We start from the raw sequence: 10060 nt of genomic DNA, 5'->3' as shown, positions 1-10060 counted from the left end.
TCCTGTAACCAGTGTAGTATGAAAGCATGGTGGAATTAGCACGCTAACATTAACTTGCTAACTAGCCAGCTGCTAAGTGAGTAATTCACAGGAAAGCTCATTGCTATTGCCAGATAATCCGTCATTAACACTGATTCACTACATTCTGGTCAATATTAACACCAGCATTGATGTCTTTTGTCATAGTATAGTCATATGATTAGATTACAGCTTTTAAAAAAAAGCGTGCAGTTATTCTTTTAATGCTTTTGATTTATTCTTACTGTCTGTTCAACGTCATACATTTTCCATTTGGTTAGATTAATGCGTACCCTATGCCAGAGAAACAATTAAAAATAAGTACATGGAGTGTGCTGAAGGATCAGTCAATAATTTGCCTACTCTTGACTCATTTTGCCACATTTGTTGTAAAAGAAGCTGAAAATCTTTATTCATGATATTTTCAAATTGGAGGCAGAGAGCCACTTTCTTAATCTATGCTATGATTATCTGATGCCAATGTGGCACCAGAGTTGTGGCCACACAGGAGCATCCTCGAGTCTGAAGGGAGACACAGTCACATCTCTGCTCTGGTGACGAGATTGTTAGGAATTAACAACGCTTTCAAGTGAAAAGTTTCTTGAATGGCTGCCTGCCATGATGGACACAGAAAGAATGTAGGCTGTATAGTATTCCCTTACCGACCAGGGAAATGGCATCAATGCCGAGCCGAGTCACATGGCAGCCAACCAGCACTTCTTCTCATTATTAAAAAGCCATGCACCGGCTCCCAGATGCTAATCAGTCTCCCAGAGACCTCAGCGCGGTGTGGTTAGTACAGATTTACAGCTCTTCTCAGCCCTTCACTTTTATTAAAGATGATCTTTCACACAGAAGGAAAAGGATTTTCTCCAGACAAATGTTAAAATGCAATGCAAAGTTTCAAGCATGAAAGGCGAAAACTGTAGGATTATTCCACAGCTATTCCAGGGAGGATGAAAAAAGAGGAAAAAATGTGGAACAAAAACATCAAAGGGCCATAGAAGAAGGAGTAAAAAGGAAGAAAAGCTGTGAAATATTTAGTACCAGGCCCCAACAGGTGGTCAAGAGTGCAATGCAAGGCTATGGTTTCATTACCATGAATAATGGATGGTGCTTGTACTTATGAAATTTAGTCATTTGTTTTCTCTTAATTGAAAAAGAAAAGCGATTCATATACGATAACCCCCCAAAAATACAGCACACATTTAGATGTATCTCATCGACGATTAGAAAACTATATCATCGTTAAAAAATCTTTGCTACTCGGAGCTTGTTGTGAGAAAGGGAGACGTAAAAAATAGCTTTAGATATCAGCTTTAAATATGAACTTTCTTTAATTAATCCCAATAATCATGTCTTTGTGTGCAGTGTTAATGCTCAGTGAAAATATAGTGCCAAAGTTCCATTAAAGTGATAAACATCTTAACTTCCTGAACTGTGCATTGAACATAAATATAAACATAAATCATACGCCATCAAGCACTCAACTTGACAACATAACAACTTGTCGGAGAAGACTTTACGTAATTTTTAAACACATAGAATAGAACATTTGTTATTTTTTAAAAAGCCCTGAGCTGCATTAGCAATGACTTTATTGACGTACAGTATCAAACTTGCAGTTTTAAAATGTTTTATTGATTCAATTTTTTTTATTTATGCTTACTCAGCCACATTTGATTTCTAAAATGCGATCAGGTTGAATAAGTAAAGTTGTCTGAACACTGTTTGAGTTGTGTCTGTCTGATTTTGCAATTGAGTTGATAAATTATAAACTGATGAATAGTTGGGACTGGGATTGCTTGCTGCAAAGGGACTAGAGTGTCTAAATAAACTTGAATGTTATATCCCCACACATTCTAGAGAAAACCACATCTGTTTATGGATTTACCTTCATCGTGTTATATATTTAATCAGTGTTTACATTGTCATTCAAAATCAAAGCTCTAGTTATCTGCACTCATATTATTTTATGATATTTCACAAGTTTTTTGGTGAACTAATCAGAAGTGACAGGTGTGATTCTAGTATTTTAAGTCAAGTAATCTAAATGTTGTTGTTATTATTATTGATTAAGAATTACATTTAATAATAACATTTAAATTGTCCAGAGCCCAAAAATACAATGTCTATGTGGTCTGATCAGCAGTCAAAAAAGATATTAAATTCAACATTTTTGAGAGTTTATAGTGGCTTAACATGACTTAATAATTATTATTAGAAAACTACGGAATTTACCCGTCCACACTAAGAAAAACACTGTTGGGATGCTGTGTGTGACGGAGGAAGTGCAGCTGAAATCATATACTTTTGCATGTGAAATAAGAACGCTTTAGAATCTTGATTGTGCTGTTTGGAGCGATTTAACATTACTTACAGCTAAGCTGAAGTTAAAGTAAGCAAACGCTGCTCTGCTCCGCGTTGTGCTCCGTTCCAGAAGTAGCACGGTGAAAGAATAACCGCGGGGTGACTCCGTATTCGAGGCAGTCGTCTCCTCTTTCCCATTCTTCCTCATTCGCCACCCACTACTATTACACGTCTTAATATAGAACTAAATTGCCTCAACATCACTTCCTTCCTGGTCTCTCATCTACAGGACGTTTTGTTGGCGGTTTAGTCCACCAGACAGACAGACAGACAGACAGACGATACAGTATTTTATCCCGCAAAGACAGACACTCTCTTTTAACATTTAATCTGCATGAAACTAACAGTAAATTATAGACGACAAGTAACAGCAGCTCATCAGTGATCTTTTAAGACAAGCCTTTTAAGTTTTGTCGGTCTTTTACAAGGGCAGATCTCCACAGATGAACCCTGTTTCTCCAAGATTATTAATACAACCCTTAGGGAGAACAAACTGCAAGTCTAGCAACTACTTTATTAATCTCTCCTTAAATTAAGGAGCAGTGGTGGGCATCCTTTTCCTGTGGTTTTCCTTCTGCAGGTTTTACACACATAGAAGCCTGCATAGGTTCCTAAACCCAAATGTCCCGAGGCGATTATTAGACACACTAACGACAATGCAATTAAGACCCTCGCCTGGCTAAAAACAACTGAGTATGCAAAAAAGTAAACTGTGCAGGGGTGTTTTTATTTGCTTTAATTCATAGGCTGGTCCTGAGTCTGCCTTACAGGTAAGTTTGAATTTCATTTGCCTCGGCTCCCTCTTAGCAAACGAGATGAAGAGAAAGGGGTTAATTAAGATGTATTTACAAATTATACTATTCAAACTAATTTAATTTCTGTAAAAATGAATCTCACATACAAAGGGAAATTAAATGGAAATTTCTAAGCATTAAAATGGATGAGTGTTGTTTTATGAGTCTTTAGCATCACTGATCTTTTATTAAAGTTACTCACTAGCCTTTTACAGGATTTGAATGAACAGTGCTTACAGAAGATCACACGACAGCGTTTCAAAATTATGTATGAATTCATCGTTGGCATGAAGCATTTATGGAAAAAAATGCCACTGGGAAATCGTGGAAGAGGTCACTTTATATTTCTTACGGTTCTCAATTTGAGCATGTGCAAGTATGACATAACAGTGAATTAGCTCCAAGGTTCTAATTGATTTGCCTACCAGATTAACAGTACAGTGAAACATTATGTCTTGGAGGAGCTTGTGATCAATATCTAAAATTAAAATGTTTTAATTATGTTGGTTCAAGTTTCAGATTTCTTGTTGAAATAAAGAAGCTGTATATAAATTTATTTTTGACATTAACTTTTGTTAATCCGAATCATATTATCACAATTGTTACAGTACAATAAAACACTTGAGCCAATATATGAGAGTACATTTTATACACATTTTACAGCTTAATGTTATTTTATTTACACACTTACATAAATCACATCACCAAAAACAAACTTAGTTTTATTGCTTATGCAGAACCCATTAAACAGCATTGTTTAAATATGTATAAATTAATGAATTTTCATAACTTTTTTAATACATTTTTCTTTTTCATCAACACAATCACATGCATTCTTATTCATCTATGTCTCTGATAACACCTATCAATACAGGTAATATTTCCGATTAATATATGATGTTGACATTTGTTTTAACTCTTCGTGTTCTCATATAGCTGGCATGTTAAAGTTGAACACACTGTCCACAGAGTGCGATTGAGATGCAGTTATTATATCCACTTGTGACACATGATTTTCAACATGATACAAAATTCTGCATTTTCACAGTGAGTAGCCTCAGAGCGGCACAATCATGAAGCCGTCACAGCACATGGCAGCCTTATTTTTGTTCTCCGTATTTCTCCCACATTCTACTTATTATTATTCATTTCAACAGTGAATATACATAGCATGATTTGATAATGCGACCGTAAAGAAAGATATTCTTTCTCCCCAACCATAAAGCAAACCATTTGTTTGAGAGCTCCATTTTATTGGTTCCTTTGACTCTGTCACACACAATTTATTATTTATCCCGGTGTTCTGTATTACAAATGGTCTCAGGATTAGGACAAATCAGGGCTCTCCCAACTATCAGGAGGGAGATGGATTCCTGAACAATATGTGTCAACGGAGAAATTGGCAAAGGAGTGACAGCGGCCCTGGAGAGGCGGCCAAACAATGCCTGTGTGTCGCGGGAGGAAATCACGCTGTTCCACTTGAGACAAACACAATTTCATATTAATGAATAATTGAGAAAGTTGTGAACTGGGTTGGGATGAATGTGCGTGTGCGTTACGTGTATCTGTGTCACGGCAATACTTGGATTGTTTCCAGCAGTGCCGCCGCGTAGAGCTGGGTTCCTTTAGTCGGATCAAGTGGACTGATTGTTTGGGGGTAACGACGAGCCGCGTTGTGGGACGTTTTCCCTCAAGGAAGCAAATTTTGAAGCTTTCAATTTAGAGACTTTGCATCAACATTGAACTTGAGGAGATATTTATAACAAAATAACGCCTGTAAACTATATTTAAAATGAATTTGCTCGCTATCATCATCTGCATGTGACCTCTTATTTAGCCGATATTCTCCGACATGTATTTACAGCTCATCAGCATGAACTCGCTGTGCCTGTGCTTGTTAACCTGTGCCTCGGTAACAAGGCCGGGGCTCGTTCGTTACATGAGAGGAGGAGGAGGAGGAGAAAGGAGGGGGTGGTCGACTTGGAGCACAGTGCCTTGACTGGAGATGAGGACGCTCCATACTGCACCCCCCCTTCATGCTAATGATCCGAGCTCTGCACATAATTAAAGCCCTGGTACCCCTCTCCTGTGAAACGCAAGGGGGGACTCTTGTACGTCTCCCAACGTAGCTAGAGGAGGTTTGGAAAACTTCTGAACATCTATGGTCCATTATGTATAATTTCAAAACACATCCCAAGTATGAGGAAAAGAAACTTTTCATTTTTAATGACAAAATCATGAATTATTCTATTTATTGTATACACTCCCTCTTTCAAAGGTAGCTGGTCCATGAAAGGTGAAACCGAATCAAGAGGGAAGTCTTTTTGCTGTTAAGTAGGACTTACTGCAGCAAACGACACCTGTTGAGCGCCGTGGAAATGAGCAGAAGCTAAATGAGTGCAACATTAAAGGGTTATCTTTAAGTGTTAACAGTTTTTTTCTGCTCTTCTTTTGTTTCACGTGTAGTTTCTCCACCCTGTTATTTTTATAACGCCATTAAGATGAGGACAAGGTAGCAAAACAAAACACAATGAAATATTCACCAGTACACAGGAATAATTAAAAAACAACCTATGCACCTATTTCAAAATAAACATATTCTTAAAAATGAACAGGTGTATCTGGGATTAACAAGATCCCTGAGTTTTTCTTTAAAAAGCTTAAATACATCCATGTGCGTTCTTGGATATTTTGAAGAGTCGATCAGAGTTTTCTCTCGCTTTTCATGGAGTTGAGCGATGTTGTGAAATCCTGTTGTCTGGAGTCGGAGAATTTCAGCCATGTTTCTAGTTTTAATTACAGTATTACTAGTTGTTGCATATCCTGGGACTGAGCTGTGTGCTTGTGGCTTATGAGACACTAGCGTTAATAAACCAATAATGATTATCTTTTATACATGATTCATTAGTATGTCCTAAGGAAGCAGTTCTTTTTTTTAATTCCTAACAGGCTGACTTGACTGCTCAGTATGTGACTGCACTGTGTATTAAAAGTCGGAAAAACTCCAGCCCCCCCTTTTTTTTTCTATTTTTAAGGAAAGGAGGTGGAGTATGCGGTACAATTTAATTGTTATCCATTATGTATGACAAATCTTGTTTGTTATTCAACGTTAATGAACTACACAAATTAAAAGCAACTTGATTACTGGGACATTTTCATTCTTCTGTGCATCTGCAACATGCGGTGTAGCGTTCACATTTAGCCAATAGGTGTCCCTGCAAACCACATAAACACTAGACTGTGCTGGTCCTGCCTGCAGCGTGGTACTCTTGAAACTGCAAACATAGCAATCAGCACCATGTCTTTCACTATTACAGAACCAGAGGCCACAGTGACAAAAATACTGCTAATTAGAAAGTGATTTAACTTTCCATATACATCCCTTGACTTTCTGTATTTGTTTAACCGGATAAGACTATTTAAAGACCTCATTATGACATCTGTGCATATTTCTTTGGATTGAAATATCAAATTTACAAATAGATTACTAGTGCTCTCTGTCTTAATTTATCGCATATCTCGAAATATTGAATTTAGTAGTATATGATGCATATATTTATTGGATATATAAATGATAAATAGCCAAGCTTTAAGTTTAAAGGAGCATTTTTAAAGCAAGTTCCATGGTGACATCCAGTGTTACCTCTTTTTTAATTACGACTAACTTTACAGACAGACACTGGCCGAGTTCATGCACTCGTACAATAAAGACTCCTTCGTGTGTAAATGTTCAAGCATCTATATTAGGAGTATCCAAAGTGATTTTTCTATACATTGACGATAAAACAACTCCTGATAGTGTCATTTGATGACAGCAGAGATTAGATTACAAACCTAAGCGTGCTACAAATCTCATCTGTCAGTTATTATACCCGATTTGCCCGTCAGTTAACAGTCCCCAGAGCTAACGCCTCCATCAGGCTCTCCTCATTACAATTTACTGTTCCCAGTAACTGGAATGAGCTGCAAAGCAATACTGAAGTGGACATTTTTATGTCAACAGCTCCATGCTTTTACTGATGTTCTCACTGATAATTGCTTCTTGCCTCCAAAGCCAGCAATAACCCAGCAAGAACTGAAACCTGATGTTCCTCTATGTGCTGTCTCCTTTGTTCTTTGATAGCTTTTAACTGTCCTGAGTCTGTTTTTGAGTCTGCACCGGTGCATTTGGGCTGTAATTGTATTCATGATGTCTTATTGTCTTATATACTGACTGCGAAGTGGCTCTGCCTTGTTGTGAGTATTAGGTGGCTTCCAGTTGCAGTGCTCTTGTCACCGATTGTTATATATTAATTGTGTTGTATCATGTTTTCATTTTTGAGGATTAACCTAAGTGTGTGTGTGTAGATATAGAAACATTTAGACTTCAATTCAAATCACTCGCTTTAAAGTATCTTTTGATGCTTACCGTGCTGCTTGCAACACTAACTAACTGCTAAATAAAAAAACAAAACAACAAGATTATCAAAAATGACACTATGTAAAGGACCCCAAATAAGTGGCTCTATTGATTAACTAGTTAAGTATGGTTTTAATTAGATTTTGATCTAAATATATCCATATATGTTTTTAACAAATAATAAATAAAACATCCGAGGACAAAATCTCACTGAAGTTACTGGATCATTCTTTTGCAACACAATGTTCCAACACATACTTACCTCATGAGCAGACAGCTGTACTCAAATATGTAAATAACATCTTCATGCTCCCACGGGCAACCGATGCACATGGCACATAAATAAACATGCACAAATTAGATAACAAGGTAGCCACAACAAGGCCTTTGTAGGTCTTTGATAGAAACCCGCTCTACTACAGAGGATTGTAATAGGTTGTCCTTTTTTGCCTGTTGTTGATATGCCATCTGGCCCATGTAACGACGACATCCCTTTAGGCCTGCAAATAATGACTTTCCATATCCTTGCATCTAACCTGTGCTTGGCTCATTGTGCTTTAGGGGAATATGTGACACTTCACATCCCTCCCCTTCGCTTTCCTCATCTTTACTACACCTCTGCAGTTGATGTTTTTGACTATGGAGAAAGGCAGGCCTTCGCTTGCCGGATAAAAGGAAGGGGTAGCGCCCCTCAATCACTCTGCCCTCCAGGAGGCGAGAGGAACGAAGGGTGAGATGGATGGGGGGCCTAGCAGGGTGCAGAGATGTAAGACACATTTAGATACAGCTTTGGCTGGTGTAGAAACTGTTGACTTTTTTCCCCTCTACCTCTTCTCTATCCTCTTTTGTTGCCTTTGGGGACAAAAGGCATGCAAATATTGACGCAGGTCCATTGGAACCACTGGTGAAAGCATATTTTAAATGTCAGGGCACTGCCTGGAAAAGTGAAGCAGCTGGAAAGTGCATCTCCCACGTGATGCTGTGAGTATTGTGGTCTGGTAGAGCATTCTGTCCACTTGCCAAACCGTGCAATCGTGTTTGTTTTGTTTGTTTTTTACTAGAGAAATAAACCTGACTAACTGATATTTAAGCAGCTGAGAAATATTTAAAGGTTGGTGATTCCAGTTTAATCATCTTCCTACTATGGTTCACATTTTCAAGAATTTGCTGAAACAACATCTGTTTAGTCATACTGGGGATAGCGGGGTAACGTGGAGAGCCACATACTCAGAATCGTTACTCTGATACGTCACCCCTGGGGAGGCTGCAGGGCCTGGGTCAGCCATATGGTGGCAGAAGCCCCTGGAGGAGCCAGCCCGATAAGCTGGATCAGCTTCAGCACTTCCTGACCGAGGCTTGGGCCGCACCACCAGGCAGGTAAATGAGAGGGGTGGTGGCAGCTACACCTCAGCAGCAGGAACCACAGCAGCACCATTAGGAGCCTGAGGGCAGAGAAGGGGAAATGGTTTCATCTATGGCATCTGCAATGCTAAGGGAAATTAAAGTCAGGGCTGCTGAAACGTATACTAAATCTGCTGAGCCTCTCTGATAAAATACTGCAAGTGATAACTTGTTGAAAGCTGTGGTTGTTTTTATTTCTGAATAAATTTGGTGTTAGCTTATTATCAAATATAAAGAGCTTTTTTTTAAAGAGACAAATCCCACTGCACCAAGTTGTGGAGAACCATGTTCTCATTATTATTGCTGTGCAAGACTTACACCCTATTTTAAACATATAAATCCTTTGTGATGCAGGGATACAATGTCGGTTAGTATTCTGCTCTTAGAAATATATGAATCTCGTCGAACCTAAATACAGCAAAAATAGTATTTATGCAACACTTGAAGTCATTTTAAAAATGAGAATAATCATGACACTCATTTTTGAGTGCTAAAATAATTTACAAAAAGTGCATTTGTGTTTTTATTTTAAATGTATACAATAATTAGAAAAATATTTTATGTAGATAGAGTAAAAACTGGTTTTATCAGTGAAAAGGCCTAATACATTATTGAAACCTGAATAGTTCTATGGCCACTGGTTTATGTGTTTCCAGTGTAACATAACTGTAAACTCTCAGGACCTGTACATGGAGAGAAACACACAGTCCATTTGTCTGCTGGCAGGTACACCAATCTCCCCCGCCAGAGTGGACCGTACCATTCTCTGGACTGAACCAGAAGGTTTGCATTCCTGTAATACAAAGACTAGTGGTGGAAATAGTGTAACACATCCTCTGGCATGACCGACATGAACCTGAACATTTAATTCAAGGCTTCTTATTTGCAGACAAGACACATTTAGAAAGGGATGCCACCATTTTCAGGACTGATTTAAATCTTAATATTTATCTTAATATGTATTCATTATGTTCCAGTATTTATTATAGTATAGGTTTACAGAGTGTTTTTTTGTCTTATTTTGATATTTTCTACATAAACATAATGTGAATTGATTTTTACAAGCAGTAATACATAG

Source organism: Eutrigla gurnardus (genome assembly GCF_963514095.1).
Source record: "Eutrigla gurnardus genome assembly, chromosome: 3".
Lineage (NCBI taxonomy): Eukaryota > Metazoa > Chordata > Actinopteri > Perciformes > Triglidae > Eutrigla > Eutrigla gurnardus.
This window is presented reverse-complemented; position numbering follows the sequence as displayed.